Source organism: Rhinatrema bivittatum, chromosome 3 (assembly GCF_901001135.1).
Source record: "Rhinatrema bivittatum chromosome 3, aRhiBiv1.1, whole genome shotgun sequence".
Taxonomy (NCBI): domain Eukaryota; kingdom Metazoa; phylum Chordata; class Amphibia; order Gymnophiona; family Rhinatrematidae; genus Rhinatrema; species Rhinatrema bivittatum.
The window spans coordinates 330,412,309-330,440,290 of record NC_042617.1 but is presented as its reverse complement, the minus strand read 5'-3'; the positions used below and the strand labels follow the sequence as shown (position 1 = coordinate 330,440,290).

At 43.1% G+C, this 27,982-nt stretch overlaps 1 long non-coding RNA gene across 1 annotated transcript; it reads left to right on the top strand.

Moving 5' to 3' along the window:
- Positions 1-371: 371 nt before the first annotated feature.
- On the top strand, positions 372-27,362 carry LOC115088779. The gene is made up of 4 exons (XR_003855870.1): positions 372-443; positions 26,421-26,480; positions 26,672-26,708; positions 26,822-27,362. It is a non-coding gene; the product is annotated as an uncharacterized LOC115088779 (long non-coding RNA).
- The last annotated feature ends 620 nt before the right edge of the window (positions 27,363-27,982 follow it).

The window sequence follows — 27,982 nt, the reverse complement described above, 5'->3', positions numbered from 1 at the left end:
GATGCCCTTAAGTTCTGCCGAAGTGACATCACTCAGCTTCATCAAGGGAGCCCCTTGTGGTGCTGGGTCTTCATTTAACTAAGAATTTTGACCTTAAGAGAGGGGATAGGATTCCATAAGAGACAAAAGGCATTGTGATGAGCATCAAACCAGGGGACTGACTGACCTGGAGGGGGCCTGGGGAGGCCTGGGGGGAGCCATGAGCAGGTGCTGAAGAGTTTAGCAGTCAGGACTAAAAAGAGTATATTAAACCTGCTGATTAAGGGAGGACCCACCCCCTTAGAATCGGATTGGTCTTCAAGACTATAAAGGGGTTTCTGGGAGTTAGAGAATTGTTCTCAGCAACCAGATGGCTCGGAGACAAGAGGAAGAGGTACCTGGACTTTAAGACCTGTTAGCCTCCAGAGGAAAGAAAGACCCTTAAAGACAAGCTAAAGATACAGGTGATGTACTTACAGCCTGTTTCATCTGATATGCATTCATAAAGCTTTGTCTGGTACCCAAGTGAAAAAGATGTGCATTCTTTAAGGCTAACTAGTAAAATTTCTCTGAAACATTGCTAGGTAAGGTTCATAAGGCATTTTTTTCAGAAAAGTGGTCAAATTTCTTTTTCCAAAGATTTGGCTTTGTTGAAACCAAACGTATACCCCCCTCTTTGGGGTTCTCCCGGAATGTAACAGCTCACAACAACCCCCGGGGCCACTCTTATTCTTGGCTCTCCTTATCCACACATTCACACAGTCCACTAGCCACCAGGGTGCCAGGGTTCTTCTGGTGGGGAGGAGGTCTAGCCTCCAGGACCCTAGGCTTACAGGGTGAGGACCCTCTCTCAGTCTCACCATTTGCTCACAAGTAGTGATCAGTGTGCTGTGGCAACCAAGAAAACAAACAGAATGTTAGGAATTATTAGGAAGGGAATGGCAAATAAAATGCAGATGCCATAAAATGGAGGATGTATTGCTCCATGGTTAGACTACACCTTGAATACTATGTACAATTCTGGTTGCTGCATCTCAAAAAAGATATAGTTGCACTGGAGAAGGTGCAGAGAAGGGTGACAAAAATGATAAAGGACAAGAAACAGATCCCCTATGAGGAAAGGCTAAAGAGGTTACGGCTGTTCAGCTTGAAGAAGAGATGGCTGAGGGAGGATATGATAGAGGTATACAAAATCCTGAAAGGACTTGAATGGGTTAATGTGAAATGCTTATTTGTTATTTCAGATAATATAAGGACTAGGGGGCATGCCATGAAGTTAGTATGTAGCACAATTAAAACAAATTAGAGAAATTTCTTTTTCACTCAATGTACAATTAAAGATCTGGAATTCATTCTCAGATGATGTGGTTAAGGCAGCTAGTGCAGCTGGGTTTAAAAAAAAGGTTTGGATACGTTCCTGGAGAAGTCCATAAACTGCTATTAATCAATAGGGAACAGCCACTACTTGTTGCCAGCATTAGTAGCATGGGATCTATTTAATGTTTGGGTACTTGCCAGGTTCTTGTGGCCTGGATTGGCCACTGTTGGAAACAGGATGCTGGGCTTGATGGACCCTTGGTCTGACCCAGCATGGCATGTTCTTATGTTCTTATGTTCTGTCCAATGGCTCAGCTTAAGGGTTCTGTTCCTTGTAAGAATAGGCAGGACAGCTTGAGGTAGTGTTCAAAATAAACTTTTATTGCAATAAAAAAATAACCTAGAAAGTCCAAGTCATAAAAAAAATCAATGTTGATGAATCTTCAAAAAGCAAGCACAATAGTCCATAGTGGCTTTTCTCAATTTGATGCGTTCTAAGACAGTATCCCTATTATTAGGAACATAGGGATTACCCACACTCCTGGGTGGCCAAGCAGTGGGCTTCTGGTGGATGGCCAGGTCTTAGACTTGGATGGAATACAAAAATGTTTCCTTCCCTGTAAAAATGGGAAAATTCTTCTCTTCTTCCCTCACTTCTCTCTTCCAGGGCAAAGTAAATCCCCCACTTCTGCAGTTGGCAGCAGGGGCAGAGTAGCACCCTCTGTCACTTCCTCTCAGGCCTGAGGTGACTTCCTTCCTGAAAGGGAGCTGGTCCAATTAAAACTCTCCAATAAGAGTCAGAACCTTTCCAGTTCTTCTTCTCTTGCAGAGGCCACCTGGAAACTGATCTCCTCCTCTCACTCCAACACCAAAGCAGCAGCTCCTCTGCACATGTTTAGCCAAGGTTTTATAGCGCAGAGCTGACCAATCCAAATCTTGGGCAAGGAACTTTTAGGGAGCGTCTATTAAAAAAAAAAAAAAAATAGCTAATTGCCATCCCTAGTATTAACCAAGGGCAAGTTTATGGGTGAGGAATCGAAGCTTCCTTTACACAACTATTGTGTTTGCTGAGCTGAATGTTGAAGTTTTGAGGTCAAAATTGTCAAAGAGCAGGATGGTCACTGTCCAGGACTTCTGATGGCCATGGTTTCTGAATAGAGAATGATGGCAATGCAGTTTTTGCATCTATCCCTGTGTTTTTGCATTCCTATTGACTCACAGGGCAGCTTTATGTCCAATGTATTTGAGCTGAAATTATTTTTATGGACACATTAGTTACAAACAGTTCTAAGGGTGTGCAGGCCACAACTTTCATTTCATTTTGTGTCAGCAAAGAAGGTTTTGGCTGAATTTGATGGGGGGTGCTTTTTTCATTTTGAGAAATAATGTGCACTATTCAGATATAGTGCATACTGTCTGGATATAACCTGTGTTACTTGCAAATAGTGCACGCTATTTCCTAAAACAAAATCCCAACTTCAGTGGGATTATTTTCTTCATTCTATTAGCAAATGAAAGAAAATGAATCAAGGGTCTTTTGCTGTGATTTTTCATTTCACTTACAAACTGAAGGGTTCTGGAAAGCTATCTAGAATATATTCACAAACTAGCTGACATCCGTGGAAATTCCCCAGTGGTCCCTGTGAATTGCCCCCACCCACACCCCCCTCCCCAGTCCCAGCATATCCTCCCCTCCTGCTCTGATCCCCAATAAAATCTACTCATCCCCATCACAGGCCCTTCCCTCCCCCAGCCCTAGCAACAGCAATAGAGCTCGCCCCCCCCCCCCCCCCCCGGCTACCCCTCTCAGTCCCAATCCCAGTGCCAGCTTCAGCACAGGCACCTGTGAAAATTTCCCAGAGGCTCAAATTTATTTCCCTCTTCCCACCCCAGCAGTCTGCCCTCACCCCTCCAGCCCCAGCAAAGCCAGCTCCCCCCCCCCCCAGAATAGCCTGCTCCCAGGCTGAGCGCCTCCTCCAGCCACAGCGCAGCCTTACCCTCTACACCAGCCCGAGCCTCAGCCACGATAGCCTCCAGATAGTGGACTCATGCTCTGAGGGCAAGGAGCTCTTTGCACCAAGTGCACAAAAATAACCTCTTACCAAATGGTAGATAATCTTACAGGTGGCACTCTGTGCAAAAAAACTGGATAGCCCTCCCCCCCATTTCATACTAGACTACTGACTGCATCTTAATGTTGTTCAGTTGTTAGCAATTTAACATTTCTAAGGGAGTACGGTTGTTCAAACCAATCTAAAGTACTTTTAATCTATTGGTTATTTTATATTTGTCTGTCAGTGATCCTACAGAGACTACAATTAATCTACTTATAGCTACTCAGTTATACACCTTATTGACTTAATTTCTATTATTATATCAAATAAATATTCTGTTGTTAAGAATGTATAAGAAATGGAATTTTTGCACATACCTTCTGAACCTCTGCTGCTGGAAAGAAGAGGGGATGTAGAAGGTGGGTTGTGGAAACTGAGACATAGAAAGCTCATGGTTTCCTCTAGGTCCTTCTGCTGGGGCTGCTGAGAGAAGTATGCAGATAAGCCTTCTGGTCCTCTGCTATTGGAAAGTATGTGGGGGCTGTGAAAGCTCAAACCTAGATATTTCACAGTGTCCTTCGCTGGGAGAAATAAGAAAAAGAACCTTCCAGTTCTCTGCAGTTAGAAACAGCGGGAAGGCTGAAGCTTAGACAGCTCACAGTGTTCTCAGAAGTCCTCTACTGGAACTTCTAGTACAGTGGTTCTCAACCCTGCCTGGCGACCCCCCCAGCCAGTTGGGTTTTCAGGATATCCACAATGAACATGCATGAGAGAAAATTTGTATGTTATGGAGGCAGTGAAAGTTGTACATAGATTTCCATCTGCTGCTTTATTTGGACTTTCATTTGTCGATCTCATTTGCATTTCTAAGTCTCCTGTTCATGACATTACTTTTGTATCCTGCACTAAAAAAAAGATATGGAGCATCTGTTGATATAGTGCAAGATAAATACTCTGAATTTTTTTGACTTATTTAAATAGATGAGCACTTGGGTTTTTGTTTGCTTGAGTTTGAGTTGCTTGCTTTATTAAACAGAGTATAATTATATTTGTGGGTGTGGATTCACCAAAGCTTGTATATGGTGTTTTCACCCAGCTTATATGACACCTAAAAAACCTTTTTGATAAATAGCTATTTCTTACCACATTTATTTTGTTTTATGGGAATTTATTTTACAATTGCTGGCCCTATTTTTGTTTATAGTGCTGAAACCTAGACAGCCGGCTTTGTCTTCTGAAGGGGCTGCTTGGAGAAGTATGCAAATGAGCCCCTTGGTTCTCTGGTGTTAGAAAGAGCACAAGGGCGGTGAAAGCTTTAACTTAGATGGTTCATAGTGTCCTCTGCTAGGAAATGTATGCAAATGAACCTTCCAGTTTTCTGCACCTGGAAACAATAAAAAAGGAAGGAGTAGTGAAAGCTAAAACCTAGATTACTTATAGTATCCTCTACTAGGTAAAGTATGTCACTAAACCTTTGCACCCTCCACTATTAGAAAAAAAACAGGGGCTATGAAAACTGAACTTAGATAGCTCATAGTCCTTTGGAGTCTTCTGCAGAGGATTGCTAGGATATGTATGCAAATGAGCTTTCCAGATTTCTACTGCTGGCAACAGTGTCAGAGCTGTAGAGGTTGAAGCCTATATAGACTATGGTATCCTCTGCTGGGGCTGCTGGGAGAAGTATGCAGATGAGCCTTCCAGTTCTCTGCTGCAGACAGAAATCACGTCTTCCTAAGAGCATGGTATATATCTATCTATATCTATCTGTCTATCTATATTTATATGTAAGAAGGTATTTGATTTAATGTCATCATTTCTACAGATTATTTTGTATAGATAGTAAGCTAGCATTTTCTTCTGGATCCAGCTGCTCCTGCTGAGGCATTCTGTTCTGATTTTCTGGTCCCATGCTGGCCCCTCTCTCTCCCCCATTAATGTCTTCTGGGAGAACCTTTTAGGCCACCTCTGCAATGTCAGTGGTCCATCCTTAAATGGATTAATCTCAAAGGGATGAACCTAAAGATGTTGCCCCTTTGGGAGTGACCTGGTCACTGGGAGTTTGAGACTTGCTGTTAGTTTGTTTATTTATTTATTTAAATATTTTTAACTCACACATCTCTAAACCTAGGTAGGTTACAACAAAAGCTACATAAAATAGTTATTAAGGATGGGTTCCAGGTGGGGATAGTCGGTTGGGATTTTAGGATGTGGAATGTTGAGGATTTTAATTCATTATATTTATTTTATCAATGTGTGGGTGTTGGGAGGGAGCATAATTTGGATGATATTCTAGTTTTGCTATACAGTCTGTTCCAGCTTCCTAGTGAGAGTGGAGGGAAGATAGTAGTTGGGTTTTTTATACTGAAATATTTTTAATTTATATTTTTATGAACTTGCATTTGATAATTTTAATTGTTATATATGTATGCTATTTGGTCTATTGTATAACATGAGAGCATCTGTAATGGTTTGATAGTATTGGCATGTAATCAAACAGCACCCAGACATCTTTCCCACCGAAGGGCCTTCAAATGGCAGGAAGGGGCGTGCAACGCGCACCTAAGTGATATCCCGAAAAGCAGCATCCATGGAAGCAGGCTGGACCCGGCGCAAGGCAAGGGAGGTGCCGGACAAGACATCGCGAAGGTGGCTGCATTGGGAAGAGTATCCAGATGTGGAGGACGTCCAGGCCGTGAAGGCGCACGGTTCAGGGAACCCCAGAGGTGTGAATGCAGCAGTCCGTGGCCCTGGTGCGGTTCAAGATGCTTCATTAAGTGTTTTCAGCCACCCACTAAAGCTGAGATATAACAACTCCCTGCATGCAAAGTTACAAGAAAAAATGCCCCATAAATAAACGACCATGAATATTTAGCATGGAAAAAACAAATGAAAGAAAAAAAAGGCAAACTCATTTACAGATGCTTCTTGAATTTGAAACCAGTCTTAAAAAATTAAAATGTTAATGCTTAGCAAGCATTAACCTGTTTTTTTTTTTTAATACGTTGCCATTGTAAGAAAAACGGATATCAGGAAAAACAATTCTAAAATTAGAAATATAGCACTGTTAACCCCTATGAAAAATAGAATTAGTTGAAAGCTCCCCTCTTACCCCCCTCCTCAGCAAAGAGCTGTTTAGAGATGTCACCATGCTAAGTTGAAGACAGCCTGAGGAAGGGACCCCAGGAGCCCTGAAAGTCTGCATCTTTCAGCAGCAAAGTATTGTTCCCGTCCAAAGAAACTGTTGTCTTTGAACTAAATTATAAATTATTAGGGATGTGCATTTGTTTTAAATGAATTTGAAAAATGGGCAACTTGTTTCATTTGGGGCACCCCAAAATGAATTGAGGGCCCCGCCGAATCAAACGAACCATACTCGTGTAATTAATTTAAAATGTCTGATTGGGCCTAGGCCTAAGGCCGGGGCCTCACCTAGGTCAAAGGCCGAGGCCCAAAGCAGGAGCCATGGCCTAGGCCCGAGCACAATGCTGGGATTTCTGCCAAGGCCTGGGCCAGTGCTGGGGCATTGGCCCAGATCCAAGCCCCCAAACACTTACCTGAACTGTCGGGTATCCGAGGAAGTAGCCAGGCCAGGTCCCGATAACCTAGGCCTTGGCCCGGGCCTGGCCCAAAGGCTGGGTCCCGATGCCTAAGCCAGAGCCTGACCCCAGCCTCAAAGCCATGACCCAGCCTGGAGGCTATAGGTCCCGACACTGGGGCCTTGTCCAGACGCACGGCGCAGCCCAGAGGTTGGGTCCCAATGCCAGGGCCTTGTCCTGGGTTGGAGCCCGAGTCCAGGCCTGATGCCACAGCCAGGCCCAGAGACTGGGTCTAGATGTCAGGGCCTTGATCTGGACCCAGGCCTGGCACCAGTGCCTGACCTGAAGGCCAGGTCCTGACATCTGATCCTAGGCCTAGGGTCAGGCCCAGGCCTTGGAGCTCTGATGAACGCATCCTCTTCTTTCTTCCTAAATTGACGCAGTCTCTACAGCAAAATGTCACCCTCCATTGAGGAGAATATATCAGAGTTAATTAACTCCAGCAAGACCCCTGCAGATGGAGTCAGTTTAAAAAGCTTGACAGAAGCTGAACTGGATCTCGCTGGGAGTGGGTAAGTTCAGACTTTGTTCCTGGCGGGGATTTTTAGGCATCGGGAAGTGTGGGGAGTGACTGGGGGGGGGGGGGGGGAATGCGGAGAGATGATGGGATGGGAAGGCCTGGCCTCAAGTTCTTTATGGAAGTGGTTTATCAGGAGAGGGGTTGGAGGGCTAGGATGGCTACCGTGATCCCACCACATTATTGCTTTTAGGAGCTGTGGGGGGTGGGGATGCAAGGCCCAATTGGGCATCTTTATTCTTAGGTGGGGGGAGAAAGGAAATCAACCTTAGGCCGCTTGAAATCTTTTTTATTTTTAGCAAGAACGCTACTTACTCAGATATCTTTTCAAGATATCCAGATAAGTCGCAAGTTATCCAGCCACACAAGTTAGGCGGATAACTCAACCCCTCCCAGGAACGTCCCTGTGACTATGCATCCAATTATAATTTAGCCAGGTAAATGACTTGAACAAGCCTATTTTGGTATTAAGACAGATAACTTTTGAGCTATCCATCTAAATGACTTTGGAATATGGACCTTATTATTTATTATTATTTTCAGTGGGAAGATTTGAGGGGATTTCCGGATTATAAAATAATCCTTCCTGATGTGCATTGAACATAATAGAAAAGAAAAAAAGCAAATAATGTTTCTCTTTCTTTCTCTCTCTTGCTCTTTCTGTCTATCTGTCTCCCTGCCTCTCTCGTTCCATCTCACACTATCTTCTTCACTCTTCCACTTTCCCTCTGTCTCACACTGAATCTTCTCTCCCTCTCTTTTTCTTATTCACTCTGGCTTGGTCATTCCTGCCCTCGCTCCTTTTCTCTCTCTGCTTTCTGACTCCCTGTGTTCATACCTTCTCTCTTCTTTTCTCTTCCCCCTCCTCCACACACACACAAATTTACAACACTCACTCGAGTCAGAATCACTAGCCACAGACTCCTTCCGTCCCTGTGAGATTATTCACAGATTGCATCTGGACGGTGTTGCCCAGCCCTGGCATTAATCTACTCAAAGCTCTTGTTTTGATTGCAGATTCCCCATGGCATCATAAGCTGCTGTTTTTCTTTTGGAAGGCAATTCAGACAAAGTTGTCAGGATGCCCTGCCTTCGGCACTTTGGGCTGTGATATATTGAGCTTACCATAGATACCTTGCCCACACTAGAAAACCCCCCTGATATTAAACCCAAAGCTCTGGAAGAACTTGTAGTAATCCCAGATGTAACTCATGTCTTTGGCACTCATGAGCCTAAATTGCCAGGGAGTAACAGAGACAGCCCTAGGGATAGTTTACAGTAGCTTTACTATATGGTACCCTAAGGTCTTACAGATCAGAATTTGCTTCCTACCTCAGTGTTTGGGGTTTCTAATATGCATTGTTCTAGTCCTGTGACATTAATAAGATGATGAAATTACCTCTCCTTTTATGGTGTCACCTTGTAGTAAAAAATATGCTAAAAAGATGGAAATAAATTTGTGTTTTCAATTATGATTATCTGTTTCTGATTTTACTGTCTATTTGCATGGGAAAAGAATATCTGGTTAGATACCAATGCACAAATGGTAAACTTTCGGCTTTTGTCCTGAAGCAACACCAGCCTGCCTCCCATTGTACTAGACAGACATGTGGTTGAGGTGTCTCTTCAAAATAGGAAATACACAGTTTTCCATGAAGTTAGCAAGTAGCATATTTAAGACTAATTGGCGAAAAATCTTTTTCACTCAATGCACAATAAAACTCTGGAATTTGTTGCCAGAGGATGTGGTTAGTGAAGTTAGTGTAGCTGGGTTCAAAAAAGGTTTGGATAAGTTCTTGGAGGAGAAGTCCATTAACGGCTATTAATCAAGTTTACTTAGGGAATAGTCACTGCTATTAATTGCATCAGTAGCATGGGATCTTCTTAGTGTTTGGGCAATTGCCAGGTTCTTGTGGCCTGGTTTGGCCTCTGTTGGAAACAGGATGCTGGGCTTGATGCTGGTCTGACCCAGCATGGCAATTTCTTATGTTCATATGTTGCATGGACAAAAAAATGTAATTTGCAGTAAGTATGTATCACATACTCTACAAATGGCTCAATAAATAGTGGCTGTTTGCAATGCTGGCTGTTTATAGAGCCAAGTGTGAAAGCAGCTCCTACTCAGGTGTTCTCCAGGCTACATTCAACAGCCCCTGATGTAATCACTCGCTTTCCTCAAATCTCTCAGAAGAAATCAGTGACTCACTCTTCACTACTCTCTGAAACCTGTTTCACTAATAGCTTTGTCTCTGATCATTCACTCTCTACAATTCTTCACAACACATTGACTCACTGCTTTCAGGCTGATAGCTATGAATAGAGTAAGATGGCAGCCATTAAAATCACAGCAGAAGCAAGAACATTTAGACCCATTTAGTGGAAACAGTGCTTTGCACTAGGGTTATGTCTATTTTTTGGATCACAACATTGCCATTTAATAAAGATCAACCTGATCTGGATGTGCATTGTTTTCAGGGTCAGGAGAGTCATTTTCAACTTGGCTAAACCGAGTTCAAAATTATGTAATCAGAGATTAAAATGTAAACATGTTTTAAAAAAGAAAACTGTTCTATTTTATGTTCATACACTAGTGAAAGTAGTTGATTCTATCTCTTAAAGGGGAGTTTGAAGCTGCCAAAAAAAAAAAAAAAAAAGCCAATGACCGTGTCTGATATCATCAGAGAAAGAACACAAGGCAGGCAATCTGGCTGCCAGGAGGGACAGAGAGTAATACGGGCATCCAGGACATCACTCTCTCACATCCACCCTTTACATTCCTCAATAATCACAGACAATGGGGGTTTGGGTTTAACAAGGCCGCAGCTTTAATAATAACCTGGAGGCCCGAGCCCCAATAACATTACAAAATCAACAGTAACAATCTTCCAGCCGTCCGCCACTCCTCTAGCAAGACGACTCTCCACCAGCCACTCAGCTTGCCTTTTGGCCTCCTCACCAGATTCAGACTCCAACCACCTTCCAGCAAGGAGCCAACCCAGTGTGCCACCGCCGCCTTCTAGCAAGTAGCCAGGCCTGCCGAATGACTCCCGCCGCCTTCTAGCAAGGAGTCCGCCGCCCAAGCGTTCCTCAGTAGTACATCACATTGAAATCGTCCCCTGAATCCAACATCTCATCAATATATAAACAGTGTACCGCCAGCATTGGCTCGGGCCATCCGCTGCGACAGCCATCACAATTCAAAATAACAGACAACAATAATAATAATGAGGGTGGGCGGGAGGGAAAACGGCCTCTGCCTCTTGGAGCAGCCACGCCGCAGAGAAGGACTGTGCCGCGTTGCTCCGAGGCAGCCCCTACCCTAAATTCAAACACGGCTTGCTGGCCAATCAGGATTGGCCAGCATCACCTCAGCTCCTCCTTCTGCCCCTAGCCTTACCTCACTGATAACAGCCTCACCTTCTCCTGACCCCGACCCCCCCCCCCCCCTCCGCTGCCTGTCCCTCAGGTGACCCCTGCCTTCCTGGGCCCTTCCTCGTCCTGTGGCACCCTACCCCTAGGGACCTGCCCCTTCCCGAGCATGCCTGGGCCCGCATTACCTTGGCCTGCCAGTCAATTCGACTGTCAGGCCCTCCAAGACAGAAGTGAATTTTGCAGAAATTAGAAGCTGCTGCCCAGAAGGATATCACAGCTAGAGTTTAGCACGAGAATTGGAGAAGCAGAGGGGCTGTTGACTGAATTGTCTGGAGACAAGGTAAAACAGACTTTTATTGCTTTAATAGCAGAGAAGCTGAGGGATCTGGGAGACAAATCCTGAGAAAGAAAAGTCAAAATGGGGTTTATTAAGCTTCTTTTGTAAGGACTGTAAGTTGTGGGAGTGAGTGCATGAAGGGCCTTGAATGGTTTACCCTGAATCACTCTTACAACAGACAAAACCTGAAAGGAACATCAAGAGAGGCATGGAGCGCACTGTTAGCCCAGGTTTGGACACGCGTTTTGGAAGCGATAGCTTTAACCCTTATTCAGTAAGGGGTAATAGCGCATCCAAAACACACGTCCAACCCCCCCCCCCCCCCCCGAAACTATTAGCGCCCGCAACATGTAAATGCATGTGGTTGGCTCTATTAGTTATTCCCACGCGATACAGAAAGTAAAATGTGCAGCCAAGCCGCACGTTTTACTTTCAGAAATTAGCGCCTGCCCAAAGGCTGGCGTTAATTTCTGCCGGTGCCAGGGAAGTGTACAGAAAAGCAGAAAAAACTGGTTTTCTGTACACCCTCTGACTTAATATCATAGCGATATTAAGTCGGAGGCCCCCAAAGTAAAAAAAAAAGTAAAAATTAAAAAAAAAAAAATCGGCCTGCGGGTCGGAGACAGACGCTCAATTATGCTGGTGTCCATTTTCCGAACCTGTGGCTGTCAGCAGGTTTGAGAACCGATGCCGGCAAAATTGAGCGTTGGCTGTCAAACCCGCTGACAGCCACTGCTCCTGTCAAAAAGGAGGCGCTAAGGACGCGCTAGTGTCCCTAGCACCTCCTTTTACCACAGGCCCTAATTTGCATAGGCCACCCTCCTGAATCATGCGCCCTCCTGAATCTCCCTCCCTCCTGAATCACCCTCCTGAATCGCGCGCCCAGGAGAGTGGCCTGTGCGCGCGCCGGGAGAGCGGGCACTCGCCAGCTCTCCCGCGTGTTTTTCTGAATCAGCCTGTAAGTGTCTGCTGTAGGAAAGATACAGAAACTGCAACAGATTTTGTGAAAGTGAAGCTTGCTGGAGTTGTTACTGAAAGCAGACCTACAGAGAATAGTTTGTTTTGTGAGAATAACTACAAGGAGGGTGAAAGAAAACCAGAAGAGCCATTAAGAGCATTTCCCCTCACACAGCCAGTGAGAATTATTCCTGTGCACACTACAAACTGTTGTGATAAAAAATGAATAGAGATACCTGTGAGTTCTGTTTTTTTCTTTTTGTTGTACCTAGTTAAAGTCCAGTAATCCCAGGCATTTGGCAAAGTGAGGGAGAATCCTGCGTCAGTCTGGGCGAAAGTGTGAGCAGGTTTTGTTTATTGATTTGTTTAAAGTTAGGGAGACAGGTATCTTCTGGAGAGCAGAGCAATGGGTTCAATAGGTGCTGAGACAGCCTGCATGGAGGGACCAGCTTAACTGTAACTGGTCCTGACTGGGATCGGATGGCAGCAGCTCTGTAGACCATTGTCGACTGGGCCCCATCCAAATATAATTGTGAGCTCACAACTATTGCACAAACACACCTACATGAGTCCAGAAATCCTGATCAGAATTTTATAAATTTAAATGATTCATATAGAGCTCTAACAGAAACTGGATTATAAAGGTCTCACTGAATAAATCAGCCTAACATGCCTGATGGAAGCTGAATCTTTATATGAGTGTCTTCAAGACCACAGCATTTATCTGTATTTTATAACCTGTAAAATAAAAATAAACAGGGATTAAAGGGAGAAGGTGAAACACAGTTGCTATTTCCCTGGAAAAATATGCAAATCTGTGCAAAAGAAGTAATGGGAGTTATTAATGAGAGAGGGAAGCCTGGCTCTGGCACAAAAGACAGGAAGGGAAAAATGAATATCTAAAAGGAACTCTCCTGCCTGAAGTTGGGTTTGCAAAGAGACTGAAGTGAACTGGTTATCAAGAAAGAAAGATCTATTTTAGAGCACGCATAAAAACTGTTATATTTGCATCTGAAAATGTCATTGACTCACCTTTTAGGTGACAAATTTCACTCTTCTGCTAATAGCCAGTCTTTTTCATAACAGAAGAAGATAAATAAATGCTTTTGCATTGATCAAAAGTCTGGCTCTTGGGACAATTTTACCCTCCAACCTAGCTGGAGTGGAGTTACTTTTGTTTCTCAGCCTCTCTCGATCTGCACTGACTGTGTGGGTTTTCCATTATTCGAGTGTACACAGTGGAGAGATGAGATTGCGGGGGTAAGTAGGAGCCCCTCTTCATGTAAGGCAGCCTTCATGGGAAGGCAGCGAGATCCCCAGATTCCATCCAGTAACACCAGGAGTCCCATTGCATTACTATGACTCAGACAAGGTGGGGGGAGGGGGACCTAGACATGCATACACTTGCCCCACCAGCCGGTTTATATTAGATAACTAAACTCCTGATTTGAGCACTAGAGTACTGGGAGGCTGCAATCCAGAAAAACCCTCCTGGCCATGCCCACAGAAATATCAGATGGGGTTATGATAAAAAAAAAACCCCAACTCAAAACAGCCTTGACTAATCTAGAAATGGATTTGGCTGAGATTTTAGAAATAATAGGTAGAACTGAGGAAGCGGGTTTGAGTGTTGCTCAGCCACATGAATCTTTAGAGAGGAGAATAAAAACTAATGTGCAGTGTGAAAAAATGTGCATTCATCAGGATTCCAAGAAGGGCTGCAGTAACCAATATGGAGACATCATGGCTACAACCTAACATCAAATATCAGGGGGGGGGGGGGGGCGCAACTGGATGTTCAGACAACAGCCTCAGTAGTTTTGTGTGGATTAGACTGGGAGGGAGCCTGGGTGCTGGAATAAAGGCTGAAGTGATAATGGTCAGCGCTCTAAAGGAATTTAAACATGCGTGGGACAGGTGTAGAGGGCAGTATAGGAACAGGGACAAGAGGCTGGGAGTGAAGAAGTGGGAGGAGCTAATGGTGGCTTAAACATGGGGATTTGCATGCCCATCTACCCAAAATAATATGGAATCACAAAATAGAAATCTAATAATGCTGCAAACGAAGTAATAGATGAGATACAAAAATGTATTGCAAAACAAAAATATTCAATAATACCAAAAATTCAATGACTTGTTAAAGAAGGACCATCATACCACCCTTTGGTTTTTGAAAAGCCAGGTTTTCAGGATGCAAGACAGCATGTTTTGTTTTTTTTTTACCAGAAGGAGATCATGTCAAATGAATTTCATTGATTTGTTTTTATTGGGTGACCAGAGAATTAGATCAAGGGAGTGTGCTGGATATGGTTTACTTGGATTTCAGGAAAGCATTTGATATTGTCCCACATAGGAGGCTAATAAATAAACTGAGTAACCCGGGTCTGGGCCCAAAGGTGGCAGACTGGATAATAAACTGGTTGAATGACAGATGACAGGGGGTAGTAGTAAATGGAATTTACTCTGTGGATAAAAAGGCAATTAGTGGGCTGGCACAGATTTTTGTCCTGGGACCAATTCTGTTCAATATCTTTGTGAGGGATATTGTGGAAGGGTTAGAAGAAAAGTTTGCCATTTTCCAGTTGACACAAAGATCTGTAAAAAGAGTGTACATCCCTGATGGAACAGACAGAATAAGAAGTAATCTAACAAAGTTTAGCAAGCTACTGTAAACCAATTTCCTGCTGCTACGAGCTTATCATCTATTGAAGTCTTACAATGTGGATAGAGCTGTGTCTGGATCTGAGTGATGTCTTTTGGATTTGTCAAAAAAGGGTTTTTAACCCTTCAGAGACTGCAAGCTCCTGCAGCCAAGGTGAAGAAATATGAAAATATGTTAAAACCCCTGTGAATGACAAATGTTCTGCAAAAACCAGCATCCAGTACTCACAGTGTTAACAAGTTGGAAAAAAGGCTATACTTTTTTAACCTACCCAGAGAAAAGCATTACATAGCCAGCAAAGGAAGAAGCCAGAGGAATGCTGGGAGAGCATTTAGGGGAGAAAAGCGCAAATTGCCTGGCTCTGTCTGTGTCTGAGAGGTGGGGATAGTCAGGAGTTGGAGCCAGAAGCCAGGAAGAGAGGAGTATATCTGGTAGTCCTGTAATCATTTCTTCTCCTGAAAAGCTAATTATCAAAAGGAAAAGACAGAAGTCTGTGCTCTGAGGAAATAGAGAGACAGTCAGCTGTTCTTGCTTTATAGCTGAGCTGCATGTAAAATCCCAACAAGGGACAGAGAAGCCAGGAGCTGAGAGACTGAGAGACTTCCTATCCAGAGGTATCCAGGCCCAGGAGCACATGGCTGAATCACCCTCCTAAGAGTCTGATTAAGTAATCCAAACTTTACACAGAGAGTATCTTAGCAAAGGAAGGAGAAAGTGTATTTCCTTGCTTTTTGCCACAAATTCAGTATTTGAATTGCTTTAAGTCAAGTATAAACCCTTGCTGGCAGGCACAGACACAAGATAGGACTGGGACAGAGAAGATAATGGACCATGGTCTTTCTGTAAGAGACTGAAACCAAGCCTGATTTCTGTTTAGCACCGAGTAAACCATTTGGGGAAGATCCCCAGGAGAGAGAGAGAGAGTGTGTGATAAGGCAGTGGCCAGAGCCAGGAGGATACTTGGGTGTATAGGGATATAATTAGCAGGAATAAGGAGGTTAGGGGCAGCTCAAGGCAATCTGCTGCCTGAGGTGAGGGATGAAATAGCGCCCCCCCAAGGCACAGTACAGGTCAAATCATCAAGAGGTATAAGGGGGCCCACCTTAGAGTCTGACCCTTTTGGTGATTTCAAATGCTGCAGAAGGGGGAAAGCCATACCTCTAGGAACCCTAAGACCTACCTCCCACCTTTTCCCCCAGCATTTTCCCCCGGAGAAGGGGGAGATGAGTGAATGGTGGGAGTCTTTGTATGGAGCACTCCCCCTGGGTCAGTGCAAGGGCATTAAGTACCCTAGGTGATCTTTACAGCCTTGTACCTATTGTCCCCCCTGCCCTCACCACATACAATTACAAATTCTGCATTTATAATAATAATCAATTCTACACCATTGGTGGAGGTTGGAGCATGGCAGGCTGAAGCAGGATGTGTCTGGCCCCAGTGGTAGTGGTGAGAGGGAGGATGGCAGGAGGAAGCACAATGTGTCAGATCCCAGGGGTGGTGGTTGGAGCATGACAAGTTGAATCAGGTTATCTCTGGCCCCAGTGGTGGTGGTTGGAGCATGGCAGGCAGTTGTAGTCAGTCAGTGCATGTAGGCCCCAGTGGTGGTGGTTGGAGCATGGCAGGCAGTTGTAGTCAGTCAGTGCTTGTAGGCCCCAGTGGTGGTGGTTGGAGCATGGCAGGCAGTTGTAGTCAGTCAGTGCTTGTAGGCCCCAGTGGTGGTGATTGGAGCATGGCAGGTTAAAGCAGGGTATGTCTGGAATTGGTGGTGGTGGTGGTAGCATGGTAGGCTGATTTAATGTGTCAGGCCCCAGTGGTGGTAGTTGGAGCATGGCAGGCTGAAGCAGGTGTAAAGCTTATTCTATGCTTATAGCCAGGGACACAAGAACACTTAGACTCAGTAAAAGTATAATGTATTTTTATTAATCAATATAAGTGTTCTTGGGAGATGCTGGGTACTGGGTGCCCTTAGTCTTACAAACTGACATAAGCATAGAGTAAGCTTTACATTTTTGGCACCTGAACAGGGACTTGATAGCTGTGGCTATCTTTGAAATTTTGAATTTTTATTTTTTTTTGCTTTACATGTGGCTATCTATTGTGGGGTCTTGCATCTGATTCTGCGGGCAGGCTCAGATCCAACACTAATACTCGGACCAATCTTGTCCGAAGGCTGTTCCCAGATAAAGATTTCTGGATGTTTGATGTGTATCCCAGATAAAGATTTCTGGATGAAGTTTTGTTTATTGCATAGTGATTCCTAGGAACAAAGGTTTCTGATTTCTGGATGACTGGTTAGTGAAACAGTAGTACCTGGAAGAAAACAAAAGTAGTACCCGGAAGATGTGAGTACCCCCCATGGGAAGACAGATCTGTAAGTAGTTAATCATGCCTATATAATTAATTTGCAATTTTCTAGGTAAGTAAAAGATTTCTTTTTGGCCAATTGCAAACAACAGTGCACTATTTTTATTTTTTTTTTATCTACTTTGGGGATGCCTATTGTAGACCATTCTATTTAAGGAGTACTTATTAAGAGTGATTGTGAATTATTTGTCTGTATATTTGTTAATAAAATGTGTACTGGAAAAATAACAATAGTATAAGCTGTAAGTCGAAGTGTTGGGAAAGTATAATTTGCACTCTGGTTTTTTATTTTATGTCTGATTGTTATAGCAGTTTCAGCATTTGAAAGGGCACTGGGAGCTGGAGAGTTAACTGGGTTGACAGGTAAAGAGAAAGTGGGAGGATGTAAAGCTCCAGGCAATTCATATGGGTAATAGGACACAGGATGTGTCAAACCCCACTGGAGATGTTTGGGGCAAAGGAGGCAGAGAAACTCAGTGGAGTCATGATCCTAGGGTGGTTTTTGGGGCAAAGCAGGCAGTGGAGTCATAACCCTGGGAGCCGACAGGGGCAAAGCAAGCAGAGAAACACTGTAGAGTCATGCCCCAGGGGTGGTGATTGGGACAAAGCAGGCAGGGGAACTCAGTGGGGTCATGACCCTGGGATGCTGATTGGGGAAAAGCAGGCAGAGGAACTCAGTGAAGTCATGATCCTGGGGTGGTGATTGGGTCAAAGTAGGCAGAGGGGATTTAAATACTAGAGATGTTTTAATCTTTATTAATTTGAATGAGTGACTGTAGTACTGACAATGATAATACCACTGACTCACTGACTGAAGAAATCACTCTCGAGCCGCTTCAGTAAAAACGTGGAAGAGCGGACAAACGCCCGCTCTCCCGGCGCGCGCACCAGCCTCTTGCCGGTGCGCGTGATTCAGTATGTAAATTAGGTGGTGCGGTAACAATAACAATAGTATAAGCTGTAAGTCGGCTGTCAGCGGGTTTGACAGTCGACGCTCAATTTTGCCGGCGTCGGTTCTCGAGCCCGCTGACAGCCACGGGCTCGGAAACCATTCTCCGGCAAAATTGAGCATCCGGTTTTCGGCCCGACAGCTGCCGGCCCAATTTAAATTTTTTTTTCTTTTACTTTTTACACCCTTCGGGATCTCCGACTTAATATCACTATGATATTAAGTCGGAGGGTGCACAGAAAAGCAGTTTTTACTGCTTTCTGTGCACCTTCCCGGTGCCGGCAGAAACTAGCGCCTACCCAAAGGTAGGCGCTAATTTATTAGAGTAAAATGTGTGGCTTGGCTGCACATTTTACTTACTGTATCCTGCGCACATTCCTAATAGGGCCATCAACATGCATTTGCATGTTGAGGGCGCTATTAGGTGCCGCGGGTTGGACGCGCGTTTTCCGCCCCTTACTGAATAAGGGGTAAGGGAAAATGCGCGTCCAAGGGCAGGTTAACAGTGCGCTCCAATGGCCTGTCTGTGTGTAACAGTGCACTGAAGTATTTTCCTCTTCACAGTACTGCACAAGTGCACACACAGCACAGATGGCAGATACTGCTCTGCTCTGTGTGCACTAGTACAGTCACAGGATCCACAAAGTGGCAACCTGCCTGCCTGCTTTGTAGATGCACTGTCTCTAGTGCACTACAGACCCAGACAGAGAAACACACTCTGGGGTAGATATTCAAAGTGTGTTCAGCGCTATTTAGCCAGATAAGTAGGACTTATGAGGCTGTGAAAAAAAAAACACAAGCTTTCCTTTTCACTGGGAGCAACGGTAAGATATACTGTAAAAATAAAAATCTGCGCAAATGAACACAGTAGCCTAAAGGATTTTAAGTGTTTCTAGTCTTCAACCAGAAAGGACAAGAGCACTGTTGTGTTGAACACTATGGGAAAGAGCTCAACAGAAGCATGTTCTCCTCAGAATGCAAAGGAGCAAATGCACCTTCCGAGTCCTCACATGCTCAGAAGTAAGGATCAGCATCACTGGATCCACAGAGCAGCGACTGGCTGATTTGGGAAAATGCTTCACTCTGATACATTGAACTGCATTCCGATTTTCGTGCTGTTGCCTCCTGTTAGTTCTGTGACATCACACATGAGTCACCGGCAAGGGCTGGTTGATATGGAGGCTCCCACATGACCAGCCAGAGACAGCTCCATAGAGCTGAATGGCTCTATTCACTTTAAAGGAGCCATTCAAATCTATGGGAATGAAACAAATAAAACACATGTCATATGTTTCATTTGAATGAAATGCCTCATTTGTTTTTGGGGGACCTATGAATGAAATGAAAGGGGCTTTTTTTGTTTCGGATTTAACATTCATTTTAAACGAATGCACATTCCTAAAAGCTGTTCCTGAAAGAATGTAAAGACATTTTACTTGTTAACCAAACACGTTTCCTCAGTTTCTGTTCCTTTAAAAATAAATTCTATTTCATTTGAGCACCTGAGTAATTATTACTATGAATTAATATCTATTGTATTTCAGAATTTTATCTTTGATTATTTTTCTAAACCAATCTTATGGCACTTTCTTCTCTCCCCTACCTCCAGGGAAATCTCTTGTATTGTGAATACTTACAATACAAGAAGAGGCATTCTTTTATGTGAGATTGCCATTGGAGGAAAAGCAAGGAGGAGATTATCCATTTTAGCCCCATGACAGTTCAAAAGCTCTCCCTTTCCTGTTTCACCCTTGGAGGTTACATCTCGCACATCTTCCAAAAGTGGATGAATTGCACTTGGGCAAAACGAATGGGCCATTTTGGTCTTTACCTTCCATCATTTGCCATTTTGCTATTTTTTCCTAGTCCTTAAATCAGGCCCATGCCAAGTTCAGATTTTTTCTCTAGACAATCCTAAGGCCCTAATCCACTCCCATTCTGTATATATGGGGGAAGAAAAGCTTAGTAAATCAGGTCCTAAGACGTGCATGTGTTGGGATCAGCTGTTAGAACAGATGATAAACCCATGAGTTGAGGTAACTTCATCAAAAACATTTGAGAAGCAGCAGAAGCAGTATAGCCTTAGTTGTTTACAAGAAAACAGGCATGAGTCAGTCACCAAACTAGGTGGAGGATTAGAATTGGGATCATTTTTGAATTAGTCAGATGATTATAGCATGAGTTTGTACACTGCCACTAATAGCATAGTAGCTTTTCACATCCAGATCTTCTGGGAAACCAAAAGTTGTAGTAACAGATGTCAGGGAGGCTAGACAAATGTGTGCAATCCAGGAGAATTCCAGATACTGGAATTGTGAGAGCACTTATCTGAAGCGGTGCAATACCAGTGATTTCATAGTTTAACTCTGGCTTATGAGTGAGGTATGTGCAAAATGTACCCACTTGGAGACATTACGCCATGAGATGCTATGAAGGGTTCTCAGAACAACTCATGACAAAAGAGAGATATGATGACAGACGTAGGAGGGGAGATCCTCCCTTTTCTTGAAGAGTTACACACATATGGTGCAGACACACACACGCAATTTATAAGCACACAATGCTTCAGTGTGGTAGATTGCTAAGTGTGAAAGCATTGCTTTATTATTAACTGTAGTCTTTGCCAGCAGGGATACCTTTTATTGAATCCACCCATGAGCTATCCAAGTGTGATGATACCTATCTTTGAGGTTTAATCAAAGACATATGTAATGCTCTAATGAAGGGGGAAATGTTCCTGTTGGGAGGTTTTGACCTGCCGGATGTTGGATGGAGCACTTTATCTGCAGAAAAGGAAGTGGGAAGATTCTGAATTCCTTTCAAGGGCCTCTCCTCAGAAAAATGGAAATGGAACCCACGAGGGAGAGGGTGGCACTGGACCTGATACACTCGAATGGGGTTGGTATCCCTAATATTCATGTCTCATTTGAGCTCAAGTGATCAGGGAGGGGTTACACAAAGGTCAGGAGCCTAGGCTTTAATAGCACCAATTTTATTAAGATAAGGGAGTACCTTAAGGAGACACTGGTAGGATTTGGAGCGCTCAGTGAAGTAGAACAGTGGGCTAAGCTAAAAAAAAAGGACCATTTTAAAACCGATAAATGTTTATGTTAGGAAAATAAATAAAAATAAGAGGATAAAAAGACCAGTATAGTTTTCAAAACAAGTGGCTGATAAAGCAAGGGTAAAAAGATTAGCATTCAAAGGGTACTGTTATGCACTATTCTGGGTGGAGTGTGGGGAACACCACACCTAGAGTGGTGCGGGAGCAGCAGGTGAGGCTGGAGCAAGGACTGGACAGCCTTGTACAGCTGAAACAAGGCTTGGACATGTTGATGAGGCTGGTGCAAGGCTTGGACTGGAACAAACTAAGTCAAGACAGGGCGAGACAAGGACAACATGGAATATAAAACCCAAAGGCAGCGATACAGGAAGGCCCCAAGGGGTAGGACAAGCAGAGGCCTAGATGGACCACAGAGCAAGGATAGGCCTCTACAGGCCAGAAAGCAGGGCAAGAGGCAAAAAGGCCCGGAGGCCACAAAGCAAGGCAAGGCAAGGCTGAGGTCAGAAGTCCTGGAGGCCACAAAGCAAGGCAAGGATTGACCTGGGGAGGTCACAAGGCAAGATTGGGTAGGGCAGGGAGCAAATGGTGACTTGATGCAGAAGCATCTTGGAACTGACAAGGTAGGGTTATGTAGGGCGCGAGTCTGGGTGGAGTGCAGGCAGGAGGGAGGAGCTTGGCCAGCCTGGAGAGTATTGTCTCTGAGGTCCTCTGGTGGAGGGGATGCTCTATAGCAACTGAAACTGTAACAGGTACAAGGGATCTCAGAAAGAGAAAGACAAGAAAAAATATCTGGAAAATCTGAGGAAAGCATGGAAGGTAGTCAGGACAGAAAAAGCATGAATGAAGTAAAAACAGCAAAATATAGACAAAAGTTAACAAGACTTGTTTCAGATATGTCAGTGAAAGGAGAAAAGGCAGAATTGGGATTTTAAGATTGAGAGAAGAAAACGAGGAATCTATAGAGAGAACAAAAGAACTGCCATGCTGGGTCAGACCATGGTCCATAAAGCCCAGCATCTTATCTTCAACAGTGGCCAGTCCAGATCACAAATACCTGGCAGATCCCAAAAAGTAGATATATTTCTTGTTACTCATTCCCAGGGATAGCAATGACTTTCCCTAGTCTACCTGGCTAATAACTATTTATGGACTTTCCCTCCAGGAGCGTGACCAAATCTCTTTTAAACCCTGCTATGCTAATTACCTTCACCATGTCTTTGGGCAACTGACTCGATAGCTTGATTGTGCGTTGAGTGAAAAAATAAAAAAACATACTTTTTATGATTTGTTTTTCCATTTTTTTTGGGTTGTTAGTTTCATGGCGGGCCCCCTTGTTTTAGGTTTATTTAAAAGGGTAAATAACCACCCTTTATTTGCCCGTTCCACCCCACTCCTGATTTTATAAACTTCTATCCTGTCTCCTCTCAGCTGCCTCTTCTTCAAGCTGAACAGCCCTCACCTGTGTAGCCTCTCTTCCTAGAGGAGTCATTCCATCCCCTTTTATCATTTTTGTTGACGTTCTCTGTACCTTTCTTAGTTCTGCAATGGCTTTTATGAGATGGGCGACCAGAACTTCACACAATACTCAAGGTATGGTCGCTGTATGGATTAATAAAAAGGCATGATTACCGTATAGTCTCCGTTTTGTTCTCCATTCCTTTTTCAGATCATTCCTAACAATTTATTTTCTGTTTTGTAAATGCCACCTCACCCTGAGCTGAGGATTTCAATGTCCACAAGGTCCCTTTCATGGGTGATGACTCCCAATACAGAACCCAGCATCCCGTTCCTGTAATTGGGATTATTTTTCCTTATGTGCATCACTTTGCACTTTTCCACAGTAAATTTGAAATTATTTCATCTGTCATTCATATGCCCAGTCTCCCAGTTTCATAAGGTCCTTCTGCAGTTCCTCACAATCTGCTGCTGTTTTAACAACTTTGAATAATTTGTATCATCTGCAAATTTGATCACCTCACTCGTTCTGTTTTCCAGATCATTTATGAATATATTGAACAGTCCAAGTCCCAGTACTGATCCCTGTGGTACTAGAATGAACCTTTCTCAATTTGGAAATGTGATCATTTAGACCTACTCCGTTTCCTGTCTTTTAACCAGTTACCAGTCCAAAATAGGACACTGCTTCATAGCCCATGATTTTATTTATTTCCTGAGAAGTCTCCTGTGGACTTTGTGAAAAGCCTTCTGAAAATCCAAAAACACATAGATAACCTGCACACCTTTATCTACATGTTTATTTATACCATGGTTTTGCAAACTCACTCCTTGATGGCCACAACCCAGTTCTGTTTTCAGGATTGCTGCAATGAATATGCATGAATATGCATTGCCTCCAATGTATGCAACTCTACCCTGAAAACTTGGTGTTTGTGGCTCTCGAAGGCTGGAGTTGACTTCCCTGGTGTAATAAAATTGACAAATTCAAGAGTAACAAACAAATCACCAGTACCAGATGAAAGAATTCAAATATGAAATTGCAGACTTTTCATTAGTAATCTGTACCCTATCATTTAAAACAGTCACAGTTCCCATAGACTTGATGGCCATTGGTCAATGCAACACCAATTTTTAAAAAGGGTTCTGGGGTGATCTGGGAAACTATAGACCAATGAGCTTGATGCTGATGCTGGGCAAAATGGTAGAAGCTGTTCTTAAAAGCAAGATTACTGGCCATATAGATATACATGAAAGGCGAATGACAGCATGGTTTTCTTTACAAATCTATTACATTTTTTTGAAGGTGTAAATCAGGGGTCCCCAAACTCAGTCCTCGAGGACCGCAACCCAGTTGGGTTTTTTTCAGCATTTCCACAATGAACATGCACAAAATCTACTCGCACACAACAGAGGCAGTCTATGCATATCCAGCTAACTCTGGTAATGCCGTAGAGCAGTCCTAAAGTTAGCCAGATAAGCTTCTTTAAGATAGCCATCTATATTCAGTACTGTGGCCACACTTCTGAATATCCCTCCAAAGTTAGCCGAATAAGTTTACTGGCTATCTTTGCAATCTGACCAGTAACTAAATATGGATCTGTCTAGAGAAGTTATCATTGCATTGAAATTCTTCACCTGTGAAGAAGAATGAGGCCTTGTGGCTCCATATGTGTGCCTGGAGTTTTTAGATGTAAGAGGACTTCTATGGTATAGTTGGAGGGTATATAGATGCCAGGAGAGCTGGAAAGAAGAGAAGCCTAATGCCATGCTAGCTAAGCAACCTGTAGTGCATTCGTCATAAGACAGCATTAAGTATAAAGACCAGAGTCGCGATGCAACCTCAGTTACTGCAGGAAGACTCTTGGGCTGGTCCTTGTTTTTGAACTTTCATCCCTAGGCAGAGTAAAGCTTTGCAAGTTAGGTAGCTTTCATTTGCTGTGAGCACTGCAGGCAAATGCCACAGTGCACCAGGAAAAAAACAGTGCAGGAAGGACCAAATGCCAGGACTGGCTTAAAGGTCTTTCTCCTCAAACTGTCCTACAACACATTCCCGCGGCATGCAGCTGTTTCTGTTCTTGCCCTGTTTTTTCTCTGGAAAACGGTATCATTACAATACAAAAGTAACACCTGCTACTTTTTCACTGAGCACGGTGGGTGTTGGCTACGTCTGCTGAATCCTTGACAGACAAACTCAACAGTCAATAGGTGGAGAGGAAAGGGACTTCCCCCTTCCCTCATAGCTATACTGACTTAGCAAAAGCTATAGCATGCTCTGAAGATCCCTCTGAAGTAGTGAAACCGTTTCCTCCTAGCAGGAGAACTTTCTAATTTACAATGAGTGCGCCTTCCTTCACCCACAAGTCAGGGTAAACTTTATTTCCAGAAATAGTTTCAAAGTTATAGCTTTCAACCCCTAGCCCACGTCAATGGCTGGAAATTGCACTTAAAATGGTTAGTTCTCTTTACTTCCCATCATTTCGTACATTAAAAAAAAATCTATTATATATTTCTACAGTTTTCACTTTTCTCTCATGCTACAGTTACAGATTTGAAGGTTCCCTAGGAAATATAGAGGCAGACTCAAATCATCTACACATTAGCCAGCTGGGACATTGGAGGGGGTAGCCCAGAGGTGAGAGGACTGAATTGAGTTGGAAAAAATACCTGGGATGTGAGTCAGCGTCTCTTTTCTCCCTGTGCCTCCGTTCTCATCCCAGCTCTTCCATGAACTCAAAAGATTCAAGAAACTTTATTGTTAAAGCAATCAGTACATATGAAGCCAGGGTAATACAAAAAGGGGTAAAAGGATAAAATTTAAAATGTACAGAAAATAAAGAACAAGCAATTATAAGGTTGTGCTAATGTTCGTTACAGTCTCTGCTCATTTCAAGCTTCTGTCCAGGATTCAACAAATTTGCTGTTTTGCTGCTATAGGTGCTGTCCCTTCTGTTTCTCTGTCATTGTCACAGTTTCTCTCTCTCATACACACGCAGTTTCTCTGTGTGACTGGGAACATTACATTTATCTCTCAGTGCAGTGCCTTATTTCTAATCCCATCTCTGACACCAACTCTGTGGCTCTAAGAAAACCACTTTTTCTCCTGTCCTAGCCCATCCATTTTCATGCTGGCTGTTTCTGAAGTGTTTCAGCACTAGAATAATGTCTGAACAAAGGGTGCAGTATAAATCAATCTGATAAATATATAACTCAGGCACTTTTGTCCCTCCAGACTATGACCCTTTAAAATGCAGTATAGAATAACACAATATCTTACATGGTTCATACTTATTAAATGGTTGGGCTGCATGAATATCACATGACCAATTTGTTTTTGTTATTTTTTTTGCAAGGAAGTTTGCTTGTGGGACTACCTAATTGAATAGTGAATCCTCAATAACTTGGTTTCAGCCAGGAATATGCAAATCCACACAAAGCGACCCACAAGTCAAAAATTGCTGTGGCCTGGAGCAGCCCTACAAAATGGGGAGCCACATTTATCAGAGGCATTGATGTGTTCCTGATGGTGATTAAAATAAAGCCCAGACCTCCAGCTTGCTTGTGGGTGTGGAGGAAGCCTGCATCTGCTCTGTTTACTCGGCTATTGAAAACCAGATCTGTAGAGCCTAGCAAGGGCCCTTTGGGTAGCTAATAACTTTAGCACATGAGCTGATATCTTAGTTATAATGACTGTACTTATTGTAACCATTACTGACCGACAAAACAGGAAAGGGAGAGCTTTGATATTATCATAGAACCAAAAGTGGCTAATCTTTCTCCCTCACTTTTCCCTCCAGTGGCAGTCTCACATGAAAAGTACACATCTTCTCTGAATTGTGAACATTACCAAGACAGAGGTATGGGAGAGATGCACGTGCATAAGATTTGTTCTGAAGGATAACTTAATGATAACATTTTAAGGAATGAAATGTTAACTTACAGTAATAAATATCATGACTCAAATTCTCAAATTCAACAAAATTTATTTTTCAAAGAACATGAATGGAAAAATCCTCTTTTGTTAACAAGTAAAACGTCTACCTTTCAGGAGCACCTTTAATAACTGCAAGTGAATTTTTCAGTTGGTAAGTATAGTTCTTTTAACTGTTTGTCTTTCACTATGAATTACTTTATTTTCTCTTTTCAGGTTTTTCAAACAACTTCAGATATTAACTTTTCATTTTCTATTATCTTGTAGGTACAAGGATCAGATGCATGTGAATTTTTTTCTTTTACATGTAAACCGCATTGATCTGTTATGGATTTGCAGTATATCAAGAAGAAAATGTAACTAAATTCACCAACAGGAAAAAAAACCTATTTCAGTTCAAAAGGTTAACAGAAACTGTTATTACCAATTACTTTAAACCAAGAGTATGATTCTTTTCTCAAAATATTTTCACTTTGGCGTCTTGCAAATTTCACTTCTTTTCTGAAGAGAAAAATCACCCAGAAAAGTATAAATGAATGCTGAGAAAGTGAGAGCAGTATATTCTGTCAGCCTTTTCTTGTATCTCGTTGTGTGCACCAATTTCTGCGTGTTTTTCTGAGGCAGGCGTGCAGAATGTCACTCAAAGCTTTGCAGTCTTTGCTCATGATGTTGTAGTGCGTAGGCAGGCTTCCTTCTACGGGAGTTCTTTGGTCCTCTGGTCCTGGGCACAGCTCCAGCACAGCACCTACTATCTTAAGCTTTGCAAAATCGAAAAGAGAAGCTGCCTACACTTTTGCAAGTTATCTTCCTGCAGAATCTATGTATGCATGTGCCTCATTCGCTGGAACTGATGAACCGATTTATGTACTAGTTATTAAAAATAAACCATAAAATATGTACATCTTAGTTAATTTCTTTTGTCAGTAACTCAAATTTACTTTTCTTTCATTCAATCCTTAAATTACAGCAGATTACTATTTGTTTATACCTCTCTGCTGAGAACTTTAACTTTAAATTTCCTTCCACATAAATTTCTGCTTTTTTGCATACCCTCTCTTAAATATTCTCTTTTTCTTGGAGAGCTGGGAAAGGGTGTGGTGCCGAGTGACTGGAGAAGAATGGTGGTGGTTCTGCTTCACAAGATTGGGAGCAGAGAAGAGGCTGGAAACTACAGACTGGTTAGCATCACCTCGGTGGCGGGAAAATTAATGGAGACTCTGCTGAAGGAAAGGATAGTGAACTATCTACAATCCAGTGGGTTGCTCGATCAGAGGTAGCATGGATTTTCTTTCCAGGGGAAGGTGCTGTCAGATGAATCTGATTTATTTCTTTGATTGGGTGACTAGAGAACTGGATCAGGGAAGAGCACACAATGTGGTTTACTTGGATTTTAGTAAAGCTTTTGATATGTTCCCACATAGAAGATTC